This window comes from Lissotriton vulgaris, chromosome 8 (assembly GCF_964263255.1).
Source record: "Lissotriton vulgaris chromosome 8, aLisVul1.2, whole genome shotgun sequence".
NCBI classification, from domain to species: domain Eukaryota; kingdom Metazoa; phylum Chordata; class Amphibia; order Caudata; family Salamandridae; genus Lissotriton; species Lissotriton vulgaris.
In genome coordinates, this window is record NC_141696.1 from 995,239,010 (window position 1) to 995,255,998 (window position 16,989).

The window sequence follows — 16,989 nt, forward strand, 5'->3', positions numbered from 1 at the left end:
ATAGCTAGCAACACTTCTACTTTCAATGGTTCACAAACAATTAACATTAAGCTCTAGAAGGTCCTCCTTAGAACATGTGAACCAATCAGATATCCTTGCTACTCTACGGAGGGGAAGTGAATGACTGGAAACACTTCTACTTTCAATTGTTTGCAGCCAAAGAATATTAAGCTTGTTGTTGGAACACCTCAGCCAATTAAACGTTAATTTTGTTCCACGCAAAAAATGACACTATCTGTGATAAAAGTGAACACTGCATTATAAGTAAACATTATTCCGCATTATATTAAAAGAAAGCGGCAAAACTACGCATTGTTGTTTTCCCAAATATAATTTCCACAGCCTACTGAACCCCCACTCCCAACATGAGTGAAGCCCCGGGGCTGCGGGGGACCCAGCGGGCCCTGCTAATATTTTTTAAGAAATGCCCACTGGACCTAGCCCATCCTCGGGCCTCATTAAAATAAAACGCGGGAATCCACGACCCCAGCGAGAATGCTTTTTTTTTTTTTAATTTTTGGTCCCTGGGGGTCCTTCTGGGATCCCCTGAGCAGGCGTAGGGGGTCAGGGTGTTTCTACCATGCCCCCTTCTCTTGTTTTATATCTTTGTTTCTCTGTTTTCTGGTGACTCGCTTCTACCGAGTCGCAAGAGGGCTGCCAACATTTTCTGGTTTGGAGTGTTGGCAGCCAATCACAGTGAAGCTCGTGTTCAAGACTTAGGCTCCGCCAGATATAAAAACTTTTATTTTTCTAATTTCTTAGCAACTAGGGAATGGAATCACACCATTTTAAAAAACGGTCTCTTTCTGATCCAAGCACCAACTTTTTGCCAAATTTGTCGTAGTCCCATTCAGTAGTTTCGGCTGTAGCGTTGCCCAAAGTTTCCTATGGGAAATTGATTTTTTGACTTTTATTTTTTAATTTTCTCAAAAACGACTGAACGGAGTTACATAATTTAAAAAAAGGTCGCTTTCTGAACCGAGCTCCTCCTTTTTGCCAAATTTGGGGTATTTCCGTTCAGCAGTTCGGGCTGTAGACCATCGCAGAATTTCCTATGGAAATTAACATGGGCAAAACGCATTTTGGAAACCTCCTTTTTTCTCAGCCCCCGCTTGACGAATCACCCCCAAAATTTCAGGATAGGAGCTGACCTGGATAGAATTTTATTTCACAAAGATTTGTCTGGGGCGGGTTCTTGGAATTCAAAAGGTGTGCAGAGCAAGACTGTCTCTGTAAGGCAGCAATACGATCCATTGAAGAAGGGAACGCTGCTCCCGAAACGCGTGTGGCCTGGTATTCAAAGTGGATGCTGACATTCATGCTGCAAGCTTGTGTGCGAGCTGTTTCCAATTAAAGGATTGAAATATTTACCTGCCGGTTGGCTCTTTCCATTGTGGCTACTCTTTACGTTGGATATTAGCGGCTAAGCCTAGCCGCGGAGAGAAGCTCACCGCTGAGGAGCGGGCCTGAGCTGGCGCTGAGATGATGTCAGCGTGATCGGGCGGCAGTATTCAACTGGAAACAACTGTAAAGTGTAACAAGCAGTGTTGGCAGAATGAGCATCAATCCATATGAATAAAACTGCTTTTATTTTGTTTTAGGAAGACGGACTCACATGAGGATTATTTTCTCGTCTTTACAAGACCCAGAAACGCCATGAAATTGGTCACGCCCACTGGGGCGGGTTCTTGGAATTCAAACGGTGTGCGGACTAAGACTGCCTCTCTAAACCAGCAATACGAGCCATTGAAGAAGGGAACGCTGTTCCCGAAACGCGTCTGGCCTGGTATTCAACACAGATGCTGACATTCATCCTGCAAGCTTGTGTGCGAGCTGTTTCCAATTAAAGGATTGAAATATTTACCTGCCAGTTGGCTCTTTCCACTGAGGATACTTTTTATGTTGGGATATTAGCGGCTAAGCCTAGCCGCGGAGAGAAGCTCACCGCTGAGGAGCGGGCCTGAGTTGGCGCCGGGATGGTGTCAGCGTGATCGGGCAGCAGTATTCAACTGGAAACAACTGTAAAGTGTAACAAGCAGTGTTCGCAGAATGCGCATCAATCCACATGGATAAAACTGCTTTTATTTTGTTTTAGGAAGACAGACTCACATGAGGATTATTTTCTCGTCACTACAAGACCCAGAAACGCCATGAAATTGGTCACGCCCACTGGGGCGGGTTCTTGGAATTCAAAAGGTGTGTGGAGTAAGACTGCCTCCGTAAACCAGCAATACGAGCCATTGAAGAAGGGAACGCTGTTTCTGAAACGCGTCTGGCCTGGTATTCAACGTGGATGCTGACATTCATCCTGAAAGCTTGTGTGCGAGCTGTTTCCAATTAAAGGATTGAAATATTTACCTGCCGGTTGGCTCTTTCCATTGAGGCTACTCTTTACGTTGGGATATTAGCGGCTAAGCCTAGCCGCAGAGAGAAGCTCACCGCTGAGGAGCGGGCCTGAGCTGGCGCCGAGATGGTGTCAGCGTGATTGGGTGGGAGTATTCAAATGGAAACAACTGTAAAGTCTAACAAGCAGTGTTGGCAGAATGTGCATCAATCCACATGGATAAAACTGCTTTATTTTTGTTTTAGGAAGACGGACTCACATGAGGATTATTTTCTCGACAGTACAAGACCCTGAAACGTCATGAAATTGGTCACGCCCACTGGGGCGGGTTCTTGGAATTCAAAAGGTGTGCGGAGTAAGACTGTCTCTGTAAACCAGCAATACGAGCCATTGAAGAAGAGAACGCTGTTCCCGAAACCCGTCTTTCCTGGTATTCAACGCGGATGCTGACATTCATGCTGCAAGCTTGTGTGCGAGTTGTTTCCAATTAAAGGATTGAAACATTTACCTGCCAGTTGGCTCTTTCCATTGAGGCTACTTTTTAAGTTGGGATATTAGCGGCTAAGCCTAGCCGCGGAGAGAAGCTCACCGCTGAGGAGCAGGCCTGAGCTGGTGCCGGGATGGTGTCAGTGTGATCGGGCGGCAGTATTCAACTGGAAACAACTGTAAAGTGTAACAAGCAGTGTTGGCAGAATGCGCATCAATCCACATGGATAAAACTGCTTTTATTTTGTTTTAGTCAGACGGACTCACATGAGGATTATTTTCTCGACACTAAAAGACCAAGAAACGCCATGAAATTGGTCATGCCCACTAGGGCTGGTTCTTGGAATTCAAAAGGTGTGCGGAGTAAGACTGTCTCTGTAAACCAGCAATACGAGCCATTGAAGATGAGAACGCTGTTCCCGAAACGCGTCTTTCCTGGTATTCAACGCGGATGCTGACATTCATGCTGCAAGCTTGTGTGCGAGCTGTTTCCAATTAAAGGACTGAAATATTTACCTGCCGGTTGGCTCTTTCTATTGAGGCTACTCATTACGTTGGGATATATATATATATATATATATATATTTATATATATATATATATATATATATATATATATGTATATATATATATATATGTGTATATATATATATATATATATATATATATATATATATATATATATATATATATATATATATATATATATATATATATTCACTGAAAAAACCATAGGTTAGAGACCATATATAGTTAGCTGGACATTTTATTGACATAAAACCAATGAAATTCCATATATAGTTAGTTGCACTAACTATATATCGCGCACCCGCAATCCACTGCTGATGATGTCACATATTACATCATTCATGACATGGTCAGTGACATCACTGATGACATCTCAAATGACATCACTGATGACATCACTGATGACATCTCAAATGACATCACTGATGACATCATCTAGTGTCTGTGTGTTTTTGTAAAGTTTAAATATGTTTTACATATTGAAGAATGAGTGGATGTATGGAAGACTGAGTGTGTGTGTGGCTGGCTGGGAGGTGTGTGACTCTGTGCAAATCAATGTGTACTTGTATCAGTGATTGTATAAGAGAGTAAGTATGTGTTAGTATATGTGTGAAAAGTATGGTGTTCTGTGTTTAACTGTATAGATGAGGAAATCGAAGTGTGATTGATTCTTCACAGGACTGACTAGGTGTATGAGTGCATATGATAGTGTTGTAATAATGAGTGACTGTATGTATGAGTGATTGTATGGGTGAATGAGTGAATGTGTGTGTAGACGTAGGAATCAGTGAGTGCGTATGTAGTAACTGGTATTGGTGTGTCATGATGTCATCAGTGATGTCATTTGAGATGTCATCAGTGATGTCATTTGAGATGTCATCAGTGATGTCATCAGTGATGTCACTGAAGTATGGTGTTCTGTGTTTAACTGTATAGATGAGGAAATGGAAGTGTGATTGATTCTTTACAGGACTGACTAGGTGTGTGAGTAACTCCATGGATGAGTGGCAGTGTGTGAGTGTCTGCATAGGTGTATGAGTGCATATGATAGTGTTGTAATAATGAGTGACTGTATGTATGAGTGATTGTATGGGTGAATGAGTGAATGTGTGTGTAGACGTAGGAATCAGTGAGTGCGTATGTAGTAACTGGTATTGGTGTGTCATGATGTCATCACTGATGTCATTTGAGATGTCATCAGTGATGTCATCAGTGATGTCATTTGAGATGTCATCAGTGATGTCATCAGTGATGTCACTGACCATGTCATGAATGATGTAATATGTGACATCATCAGCAGTGGATTGCGGGTGCGCGATATATAGTTAGTGCAACTAACTATATATGGAATTTCATTGGTTTTATGTCAATAAAATGTCCAGCTAACTATATATGGTCTCTAACCTATGGTTTTTTCAGTGAATTTTCAAGGTTTTGTAAATGCAAATTCCTAACTATATATGGTCTATAACCTATGGTTTTTTCAGTGAATTTCATTGGTTTTTTAAAAGCTAATATCTATAGCTGTAAAATATATTCTTTATTACGTGACGTATCACGTAGCCACGTGAGACGCCTCATGACGCGTCGCATAACCGTGACGTATCGGTTCTGCAGCGCAAACAAAACCCGTAACGTAAGCGTGCCGGAGCACGCTTACAGATATATATACTTTTTTTAACCTTAATTAGACAAAATCCACACGTGCACATATCTTGAGGCCTTGCAAAGGCACATCAAACAAACAGTCCCTACAATTTTGCCAAGTTTGCTGGAAATCTATTCCCTTAATATTTTTTTTACTGTTTCTCTTGGTTTTCCTCTTGTTACGCTTACCGGGACGCTACCCGGTACGCGAACCGGACGCTCCAAAAACACAAGATGGCGGACTCCCGTTACGCTGCCGGTTAGCTGCCCGGTTCGCGTACCGGGAAGCGCCTCTACCGCGAAAAATCGCGGGGGACTTTAATATCCCCCTCATCAATCCTAGGGGGTCAGGAGGGGTTTACCTTGCCCCCTTTCCTTCATTTCCCCCTTCTTTTTTCACCACATCTTGTCTCTCGAACCTACCGAGAGACAAGATGGCGGCCGCTCCGGACTGTTTACAATGTTGACAGCTACGCTGCCGGTTAGCTGCCCGGTTAGCTGCCCGGTGAGCTGCCCGGTTCGCGTACCGGGACGCGCCTCTACGGCGTAAAATCGCAAAATTTTTTGCCCCGCTGGGGCACTTTAATATCCCCCTCATCAATCCTAGGGGGTCAGGAGTGGTCTACCTTGCCCCCTTTCCTTCATTTCCCCCTTCGTTTTTCACCACATCTATTCTCTCGATCGTACCGAGAGACAAGATGGCGGCCGCTCCGGTTTGTTTAGAATGTTGACAGACACCGGAGAGCCAATCAGATTCGCTTCGCGAAGTTCCGTTACGCGTCAGGTACGCGAACCGGGGCGCTAACCGGAGCGCTGTCACAGATATATATATTTTTTTAAACGTTAATTTCTCAAAATCCACTGGAGCACATATATTGAGACATAGCAAAGGCACGTCGGGCAAACCATATCTACAATTTTGCCAAGTTTCATGTAAATCTATTCAGCCGTTCGAGCTAAAAGTGAGTCCAACCGCCCTATGGAAAAATGAATGGGAAAAACGCGTTTTGGGACCCCCCTTTGTTCTCGGCCCCCCCTTGACGAAACCCCACCAAATTTTCAGGGGCTGCTCAGAAAAAGAATGTGCCATTTTCCTGTAATTTCAGCCAATTCCGTCCACAAACGCCAAAGTTATTAGACATAGAATTTTCAGAAATCCCATAGAGAAAAAATCCTAACTATATATACCCACTGGCTATCGCCAGTAGGTAATATACATATATAAACATATGTAATCTGCATATCTATATAAATATAAATGCATGCATACATATACATATATGCATACATATGCATGTTATTTACATGAAAGTTTTAAAAACACTAATAAAAGCAAAGCTAAAAAGCCACCTCATTACAAACAGAATGGCTTTAACTTAAACGAGGGCGAGATCTATTGCATTTTCAATGCTTGTTTACTTTGGTTCTATCAAGAAGGCATTCAGATGTGTCACACATTTGCCATAAATTCTGAATGTTAGCACTCTAGTTGCTCATTAGATCACTGTAGTAAAGCTAGTGCTCACCAGGGAAGTCTGCTGCTAATCATGGTTTGCAGCCATTTTCCCGCATTTTTTATCCCGCAGACTTTCAGTCCGCATACCATTATCCCGCAAGGTCATTGAGCTCGCATACCATTATCCCGCATTTTTTCAAAACGCATGTGCATTTATCGCGCATGCCTTTACAAAGAATTACGTTTTAAAGGCATGTATGGTAAATGCATTTGCGTTGTGAAAACCACGATGACGAGAGAGGTAAGTGGGTTTGTGTTAATTTTTTCGTGGGTTAGTGATTGTGTAGTGTAGTGTAGTGTTGTGTAGTGTTGTGTTAGTGTAGTGTAGAGTTGTGGTGGTTGTTTAGTGTAGGGTCATGCTGGGGGTAGTGTTTTAGGGTTTAGGGTTGTGTTGTAGTGTTTGCGTAGTGTAGGGTCATGCTGGGGGTAGTGTTTTAGGGTTTATGGTTGTGTTGTAGTGTTTGCGTAGTGTAGGGTCATGCTGGGGCTAGTGTTTTAGGGTTTAGGGTAGTGTTGTAGTGTTTGCGTAGTGTAGGGTCATGCTGGGCGTAGTGTTTTAGGGTTTAGGGTAGTGTTGTAGTGTTTGCGTGGTGTAGGGTCATGCTAGGGGTAGTGTTTTAGGGTTTTGGGTAGTGTTGTAGTGTTTGCGTAGTGTAGGGTCATGCTGGGGTGTAGTATTTTAGGGTTTAGGGTAGTGTTGTAGTGTTTGCGTAGTGTAGGGTCATGCTGGGGGTAGTGTTTTAGGGTTTTGGGTAGTGTTGTAGTGTTTGCGTAGTGTAGGGTCATGCTGGGGTGTAGTGTTTTAGGGTTTTGGGTAGTGTTGTAGTGTTTGCGTAGTGTAGGGTCATGCTGGGGGTAGTGTTTTAGGGTTTTGGGTAGTGTTGTAGTGTTTGCGTAGTGTAGGGTCATGCTGGGGGGTAGTGTTTTAGGGTTTTGGGTAGTGTTGTAGTGTTTGCGTAGTGTAGGGTCATGCTGGGGGTAGTGTTTTAGGGTTTAGGGTAGTGTTGTAGTGTTTGCGTAGTGTAGGGTCATGCTGGGGGTAGTGTTTTAGGGTTTAGGGTAGTGTTGTAGTGTTTGCGTAGTGTAGGGTCATGCTGGGGGTAGTGTTTTAGGGTTTAGGGTAGTGTTGTAGTGTTTGCGTAGTGTAGGGTCATGCTGGGGGGTAGTGTTTTAGGGTTTAGGGTAGTGTTGTAGTGTTTGCGTAGTGTAGGGTCATGCTGGGGGTAGTGTTTTAGGGTTTTGGGTAGTGTTGTAGTGTTTGCGTAGTGTAGGGTCATGCTGGGGTGTAGTGTTTTAGGGTTTTGGGTAGTGTTGTAGTGTTTGCGTAGTGTAGGGTCATGCTGGGGGTAGTGTTTTAGGGTTTAGGGTAGTGTTGTAGTGTTTGCGTAGTGTAGGGTCATGCTGGGGTGTAGTGTTTTAGGGTTTTGGGTAGTGTTGTAGTGTTTGCGTAGTGTAGGGTCATGCTGGGGGTAGTGTTTTAGGATTTAGGGTAGTGTTGTAGTGTTTGCGTAGTGTAGGGTCATGCTGGGGGTAGTGTTTTAGGGTTTTGGGTAGTGTTGTAGTGTTTGCGTAGTGTAGGGTCATGCTGGGGGGTAGTGTTTTAGGGTTTTGGGTAGTGTTGTAGTGTTTGCGTAGTGTAGGGTCATGCTGGGGGTAGTGTTTTAGGGTTTAGGGTAGTGTTGTAGTGTTTGCGTAGTGTAGGGTCATGCTGAGGGTAGTGTTTTAGGGTTTAGGGTAGTGTTGTAGTGTTTGCGTAGTGTAGGGTCATGCTGGGGGTAGTGTTTTAGGGTTTAGGGTAGTGTTGTAGTGTTTGCGTAGTGTAGGGTCATGCTGGGGGTAGTGTTTTAGGGTTTAGGGTAGTGTTGTAGTGTTTGCGTAGTGTAGGGTCATGCTGGGGGTAGTGTTTTAGGGTTTTGGGTAGTGTTGTAGTGTTTGCGTAGTGTAGGGTCATGCTGGGGGTAGTGTTTTAGGGTTTAGGGTAGTGTTGTAGTGTTTGCGTAGTGTAGGGTCATGCTGGGGGTAGTGTTTTAGGGTTTAGGGTAGTGTTGTAGTGTTTGCGTAGTGTAGGGTCATGCTGGGGTGTAGTGTTTTAGGGTTTTGGGTAGTGTTGTAGTGTTTGCGTAGTGTAGGGTCATGCTGGGGGTAGTGTTTTAGGATTTAGGTTAGTGTTGTAGTGTTTGCGTAGTGTAGGGTCATGCTGGGGGTAGTGTTTTAGGGTTTAGGGTTGTGTTGTAGTGTTTGCGTAGTGTAGGGTCATGCTGGGGGTAGTGTTTTAGGGTTTAGGGTTGTGTTGTAGTGTTTGTGTAGTGTAGGGTCATGCTGGGGGTAGTGTTTTAGGGTTTAGGGTAGTGTTGTAGTGTTTGCGTAGTGTAGGGTCATGCTGGGGTGCAGTGTTTTAGGGTTTTGGGTAGTGTTGTAGTGTTTGCGTAGTGTAGGGTCATGCTGGGGGTAGTGTTTTAGGGTTTAGGGTAGTGTTGTAGTGTTTGCGTAGTGTAGGGTCATGCTGGGGGTAGTGTTTTAGGGTTTAGGGTAGTGTTGTAGTGTTTGTGTAGTGTAGGGTCATGCTGGGGGTAGTGTTTTAGGGTTTAGGGTAGTGTTGTAGTGTTTGTGTAGTGTAGGGTCATGCTGGGGGTAGTGTTTTAGGGTTTAGGGTAGTGTTGTAGTGTTTGTGTAGTGTAGGGTCATGCTGGGGGTAGTGTTTTAGGGTTTAGGGTAGTTTAGTTGTTTAGTGTATGCTAAAGGCATATTCGTTCTAAAAGTTTTCGTTATTTTAATTTGCGGCCTAATAGTACATGCGGGATTTTTTTTGCGGACTGATGGTATGCGGGATTTCGTCATATATTCGCTAATCATACTTTCTATGGCAAAATGAACCCCCTCATTTTGTTCCTTTTTAAATTAAATGTTTTAAGAGTTACCACTTTATTCCAATCAAGATGGCTTCAGGTGTGCCATACCTTTGTAATAAGTAGGACTGTTAGCACTCTAGTTGTTCTTTAGAACACTCTGGGACAATCTGTCATTGGGCTATAGTTGGGCTACATCTGGCTGATATTTGGGCTACATTTGGTTTTTTTTGTCTCTGGTGGCCATCTTTGGGCTACATTGGGCTACATTGGGCTACATTTGGGCTCCAACATATATATAGCCCAATGTAGCCCAATATATATTTTTCAAAGTTAATTTTCGTAAAAACCACTGGAGCCTATATCTTGAGACATAGCAAAGGCACATCGGGCTACCAGTCCCTACAATTTTGCCAAGTTTGGTGTAAATCCATTCAGCCGTTCAGGCTAAAAGTGAGGCCAACCGCCCTATGGAAAATTGCATGGGAAAAACACGTTTTGGGACCCCCCTTTTTTCTCGGCCCCCCCTTGACGAAACCCCCCCAAATTTTCAGGGGCTGCTCAGAAACAAAATGTTCAATTTTCCTGAAAATTTCAGCCAATTCTGTCCTCATAAGCCAAAGTTATTCGACATAGAATTTTCAAAAATCCCATAGGAAAAAAATCCTAACTATATATACCTACTGGCTATCGCCAGTAGGTAATATATATATATATATATATATATATATATATATATATATATATATATATATATATATATATATATATATATATATATTGCTTTGAATCTTCCAGCCCTCCAGTTCCCTTCTGGCAGAAGTCACGGCACAGCAGCAGCAAGTAAGTTTTCACAAAACTTTTATTTTTCACACACCATATGCAAGATTGCGTGCATGATAGGAAGGCCTACGCGTTTCGGCTTCTGCAGCCTTCCACAGGACCATAGAATCCTCGGTGTCAAGACCCTCTTTTAAAATCACTTAGTGAGCGTGCCCTTTCTCCCTTTCTATTGCTCCTATAGACAATCAACCTTGGTCACAGATAATGGCCAAAAGATGGGCACCATTTTTTTTGTGTATGTTGTTTTTTTGGCATGAACAGATTTTAACTCCCATTTCAAACATATTTACAGTGAAGTACACACATATCAATTGAGTTTGAGTTAAATCATATTACAGCATGCATCATCATTCTAATTTGAATTATTCATTCACAGTAAAGTACTTATCAATCAACATGTCAAATTAAAGTTGCTAGCTATTATCCATCTTCTCCCTTTTTCTCCTCTTTTGATAAATGAAAAATAGTTTTTCCATTGACACTCCTGCTATGTACACTATTTACAGTCATTTATAGACATGTCCTCAATCCATTCATGTACATTTCGTGACTTGTTTTTTATGTATATATTGCTCTTGTACTTCCTAGTTCGATGTCATTACATTATTCACTTACACCTTTCTGTAAAGTACCACAGATTTTATGTTATAACACTTGTAGGGATAGAGTTATTTTGTTGTATTCGTCTATTGTCAGTACATGGTTTACAATGTTCAAAGGAGAACCTAGTGATGTTAGCTCTTACAATCTATCATTTTTGCAGCTGTTTATATTTCATTATCACTCAAATTTAGTGGGTAAGGTACGTCACTCTTTTCTGAGATACTTACACCTATATACAGCGATCTAATTGATTTTTGAAATTCATATATCACTTCTCAGAATTGTTCATTTTTAGAGTCTCATGGTTTATTTACAGATGTACATGCAATTCAGCATCTTGGTTATGCCCATAAGGATACTCCGTTCCCATTGCCAGGATCATTCTTAATTCCAGTTTACGAAGTTGCATGGTGCGGTCACCCCCTCTTTGTGATTGTTTACTGATCTTTATTCCTGAGTATCGTAATTGGTTGCAATCACTTAGATGATGTTCCTCAAAGTGTTTTGCCATCGGGTAATTGGGGTTCTTGTTCTTAATCGCACGTAGATGTTGCAATATCCTTAATTTTAGTTTATTGATGGTACTTCCTATTTCGGACTTCCCACACGGGCATGAAAGTCTGTAAACTACATACTTTGACTCACATGTGATGGGGTCCAGGATTTTTTCAGACCTGCCATTCTGCAGTTTATACTCTGTGATATTGAGACCGTGTTCACAGGCCTTGCACTTTGCGCACTTCCAAAATCCAGGAGTCGTTAGCCAGGTTGATTTGGTTGGTGGTTTGATCTCCAAATGACTTTTGGTTAGGATATCTCGTAATGAGGATGTTTTCCTGTAAGTGACACTTGGGAATGATGTTAAATTCTCCTTTAAGGTTTCATCCAATAATAGAATCTTCCAATGTTTCTTTAGTGCCCTCTTCAGGTCATCCCTTTGATTGTGGAAGTCCATGATTAAGAGAGTTTGTTCCATTTTCTCTCCTGGTCCCTGTTTCATTACTCTTATGGTGTTGGTTGTTGGAGTCAGGAGATCTGTTCTCTCTTTCAAGTTCATTCTTGATACTGCTGTTTCAACCACTTCTAATGGATACCCCCTTTGCAGAAAACGATCACTCATTCTTTCGATTTCTTGTTTCAGGTCCCCATCTTCGGAGAAATTTCGTTTAGCTCTTAACATCTGGCCATAGGGTATGCTCCATTTCAATTTTGCTGGGTGTCCACTATTAGCATGGAGGATGCTATTACATGAAGTTGGTTTTCTGTGTATCTTGCTGCATAATCGGTTGTTTAGTACAAAGATTTCTACATCTAGGAAAACCAAATTTGTTTCACTTATGGCTGACGCTATATATATATCTATAATTCACTTTTTCCAGCCCCTTGCTCCGATATATATATATATATTAGAGCTACTGGCGGTCGCCAGTAGGTAGTTACAGTTAGGACCTTTTTTCTTTTCAAAAAGCCTCTTTTCTTTGCCAATATCTTTGGTGTCGTTGCGGACCCTGCCCTGGGGACCACCACCTCCCGGGGCTTTCACATGAAGGGAGGGGGGCTGCATCGCCCCCCTCCTGGAGCCCTTCTTGGCCCTGGGGACCCCCATTCACTAGGGCCGGCTCCAGCATTGTCCCGGGGTATCCACCTCCAGGATATTGCAGTTTGATATGGCAGGGCGGGAACCCAGCTCCCACCCTGTCATAGCAAACACGTTTTGCCTCATGGAAGCGAGAGCAAGAAATCTGATCTTGCTTCCTTGAAGCGAAGCAGAATTGCTTTTGGGCAAAGGGAGCTGCATGTTAGCAGCTCCATTTCCCCAAAAGCAATGCCACCTCCAGCATCAGGTGGGGAGCCAGCAGGGACCGCAGGGGCATTGGGGCTCCCCCCATGGTCCCCTACATGATGCCAGAAAAGTGAGCCAGAGAAGGGGGTCACGCGCCCCCTCCCGTAATTAAATGAATACAAAAAAAATAAAAGAGGCAAAGCCCCAATGGACGGGGTCCCCGAGGCCAAAAATGGCCTCGAGAGGAGGTCTGCAAGGCCCCCTCCCTTAAAATAAAAATAAATAAATAAGTGGCCATGCCCCAGGGGATTTCCCTGGGCGGAAATAGGCCTTGAGAGGGGGTCCACGTGGCCTCCTTCCTGTTAAAAAACCCAAAACAATTTAAATGGCTCAGGCCCTGGGGGATGGTGTAAAGCAGTGTTTCCCAAACTGTGGTCCAAGGACCCCCAGGGGTCCCTGACACATTCCCAGGGTGTCCGCAGTCAGCAGATTTAAAAGCACTGCAAAGCATCTTGTTTAATTAGCAGTGTTCAAATAACAATAAAAGTGTCAAGATAACAACAGTGATTAATGTCCCTGCTGGAGAGACATGAGAGTTTTGTCTGGTGGCAGCTTTGACTGAAGAAATGTAGCACAGAGGGTTAATATGCCTACTGCAAAGAACGTGTACCATGCATTTTCAAAAATAGTATTTTATATGCATAGGTCAGTGGGTTACGGCTTTTGTCAGAGTGATTCTTTTGTTACAGTGCAGTTTATAAGTGACAGTTGTAATCTAGCACAGTGACCAATAAACTGTCATCAAACAGCTGCTTGCAAACTGCAAGGTACAAGTTAGTGATTTATGTTTTTATCAGTCTTTCATTATCCTGATGCTTCTAGAAAGGTTTATTTGGGTTGAAGAACAGTTTTATTGTTAAAGCCAATGCTAACCACTGTGTTATGTTCTGTATCCTGAGTTTGTGCTTCTCCAGACCAGCATTCTACACCTTGTAGTCCCCTTTACCTTACGTAGCATTTTCTATACACTGTTTGACACATATGACTCACTGTCTCTCTATGTGTGTGATGTAAAGTGCTCTGACATCCTACAATGGTATGAGAGATGCTATAAGAAATGAAATACATGTGACAGATGGGGTTTGGAGCGATGAAAGGCACTGTTATGTCATGTCAAGGTATTTGTAGAGCGCACTGTCACAAAGCGGTTTCCTGGCGCTATTACTCATACCGCTGTGGAACCCTTCCTGGCTTTCCCTGTGAAGTGTCTACTCCTGGGCATCCCCAGGGTGAAACCAGGCATGCTAGCGCTGTTGGGTCCGGTGTGGAGGTTAAGCAGGCTATTGCCCAGAGTTGCAGCGTGGGGCCCATGGTTAGAATAGGCACTGAGGCGAGAATTGTCAGGTCTGAGGAAATTGAGCCCAAGACCCGCTGAGGGGGGAATTGAACCCTGGTCCCGGGCCAGAACTCTGCATCAGGGTCTGCCGCTCTAACCATTGAGCAACACTCCTCCACTGTTGGAGGGTGATAGTGGGGGAATCATTGAAGAACCCCCAGAAAGATTGTCGTATTCTTGTGCATAGTCAGGTCTTCATTTACTATTCTTTAACCTCATGCGCGCTAGCGGAATTCCACTCGCACGCTGAGATTTCATAAATCGCATGTTACGTGATGAGCTGGGCTCGTCATCAGCGTGCGAGGAGGCTACGCCATGACGAGCCCAGCTCGTCATCAGCGTGGAAGGGGTTAAAAGCTAATACATGTCAATATATAATGATAAATGTGTTGTAGAAAGCACCATTGTTTTCTAAATTTTTGAAGGGGAGAGCCTCCCAAAGCCCCCTTTGTAGGCGTCAGGCTCAATCACTGCACTTGGTGTGCACCGTATGGGCACTGGTCTGAAATCATTTGCGAGGGCTGCTTTGGGTGTCCAGTCTGGCCCTGGCAGGAGCCTTGTACTGCGAAATAAAGTCAACCATTGAAAAGTCACGGAGATGCAGCACCAACCTTCCCAATTACTTTTTTCGTTTTCTTGCAAATTCTTTCAATATAAAATACAACAGTAGGGGCGGAGAGTGTCACTAGCCTCCTTAGCCTAACAGCACACTTTGCCACTTCAGAAACGCAGGGCTGCACCATATTTACAAGAATATGGTGCAGCCCTGCGTTTCCCCTGCACTGGCGCTATACTTAACATGGGAAGATTGTTTATGTACAGGAAGGTCCCCCTTCCTGCACATAAACAATCTTGAAATTTAATTTCATCACTTCTATGTGTGCTGCTTAATGCATCACACATGGAAGTTACAAAATGTAATTTTTTTAAAGGTTGTTGATGTGCAGGAAGGGTCACCTTCCTGAACATGAACAATCCAAGGCATTTTGCAAAAACAAAGAGAAATGAAGGATTTCTCCTTGTTTCACCAAGTTCAGACCAGGTTTTCCCTGGTCTTAATTTTGGCACTGCTTCCCATTTACGCTGCTCTTGTAAATAGGGGACCCTGTCAAAATCAATGGGTGTTGCAGGGGAAACGCCCATTGCAACACCCACTGCCCACATCTTTCACGCTAAGCATTGGATGAAAGGGGGTCTTATTTACAAGGCACCGTTAAGACAGGTTAAGTGGCTTAACGTTGCCTTGTAAATAAGGCAAAGCCCCTATCTCCACAGGAACATATCAAAAGGTGATGTTCCCATGGTGATAGGGGCTTGTAAATATGCCCCTAATCATTAGTAATTCGAGTATTTGTTTTGTGTGCACACTTGTGTTCAATTCTTCCGAATTACTGTTTTAATGTTTGAAATTTAAATCCTACAAATTGCTTGGGGGTCCCCGGCTTCCAGTGGTGACTCAATGGGGGTCCTCAGGAGTCAAAAGTTTGGGAACCACTGGTGTAAAGTATTAAGAGAAGGGGGGGCACACAGCCCCCTTCTAGCAAAAAAAGAGAAGCCGGCATCTCGTGGGAGACTCCACCCCGTCCCTGCACCACTGTGCAAACGCACCTTCTGGCGCGTTCTAAGTTGGGGGATTAAGTCCCCTTAAATCCTGAGCTTCCCTGGGGGCCAACTAGCCCAAGAGGCTTCTCCAGTAAGCCGCACACAGTGGGATTGCTGAGAGTTGGTCTGAGGACACAACCCATTTTACACCACTGTACAAACGCTTCTCTTGGTGCACTTCTGGTGGGGCTCTGAGGTCCTCTTGTGTCCTGAGGACCTCAGGACGTAAGTGGACTTCATCGCCCGAGCAGCAGTGCGCCAGGAGGTGCGTTTGCAGAGTGGTGTAAAAAGGGGGCCTGACCTCGGACCATTCTCAGCAATCCAGCTGTGTGGGGCTTACTAGAGTCAACAGGAGGGCTAGTTGGCCCACAGGGACCCTCCGGAGGCAAGGGGACTTCATCCCCCAACTAAGAGCATGCCAGGAGTCACATTTGCAGAGTGGTGGAGAAAGTGGGCATGGCTGTGTCTACTTCCCAGCAATCCCACTATCTGGGGCTTACTGGAGGTATCAGGTAGATAACTTGGGCCCTAAGGACCCCCATCAGCAAAGGGGACTTTAATCCCTGTTAGACCTGGCACCATTGGCGTAGGTCTCCCTTCCATTTTTGCTGTTGCCTCATGTGTTTTTGCTGATGTTACATGCTTTGGGCACTGTGCCACTGCTATTCAATGCCACAGTGCAAGTGTTCCCTATTGTAAATTGATGTATTAATCAGTGTTTCCATGTTTGGCTATTTGATTTACTTGTCAGACCCTAGTCTAGTGCACTGAGTGTGCCCAGGGCATGTAAATCCAAATGCTGCTGGTGGGCTTGCAGCACTGGTTGAGCCACCCACAGAAGCAGCCTTGTAAAATTTTCTAAGGTCTGCCATTGCAGAGCCTGCATGCAGTCTGGTACTGTCATGCTGACTAGGCAAGTGCACCCACTTGCCAGTCCCTAAACCTTACCTTTTTTCATATCAGTCACTCCTATGGTAGGCCCAAGGGTAGGGTGCATTGTAAGTATAAGGTAGGACAAGCCCTGATGTGTGTGGTATGTCCTAATAGTGAATTACAGCCGTTTTCGTTTTTCATTATAGCAAGGCTACCTGCTCTCCATAGGCCAGAATGGGCTGTTAAAATTATTACATTTTATAATCCTAACTGACTCAGAGAACATGGTAGAAAGTCGAGTTTAGTATGCCTGAACTCAGAATGATAAAATATATTTTAGTGAAGTTGGTTTAACTTTCTGTGTTTGCAAATACCACTTTTAGAAAGTAGATATTTGCTTGCCTAACCTTTCAAGTCTGCTTCTGCTAGGTTGTGTATTCTGTTGTCTGGTTTTGTGAGTGACAGGGCTGGGGGATTCCAAGAGACAGGATGAGTCAGTCCAGTGGTGAATAGAGCAATATG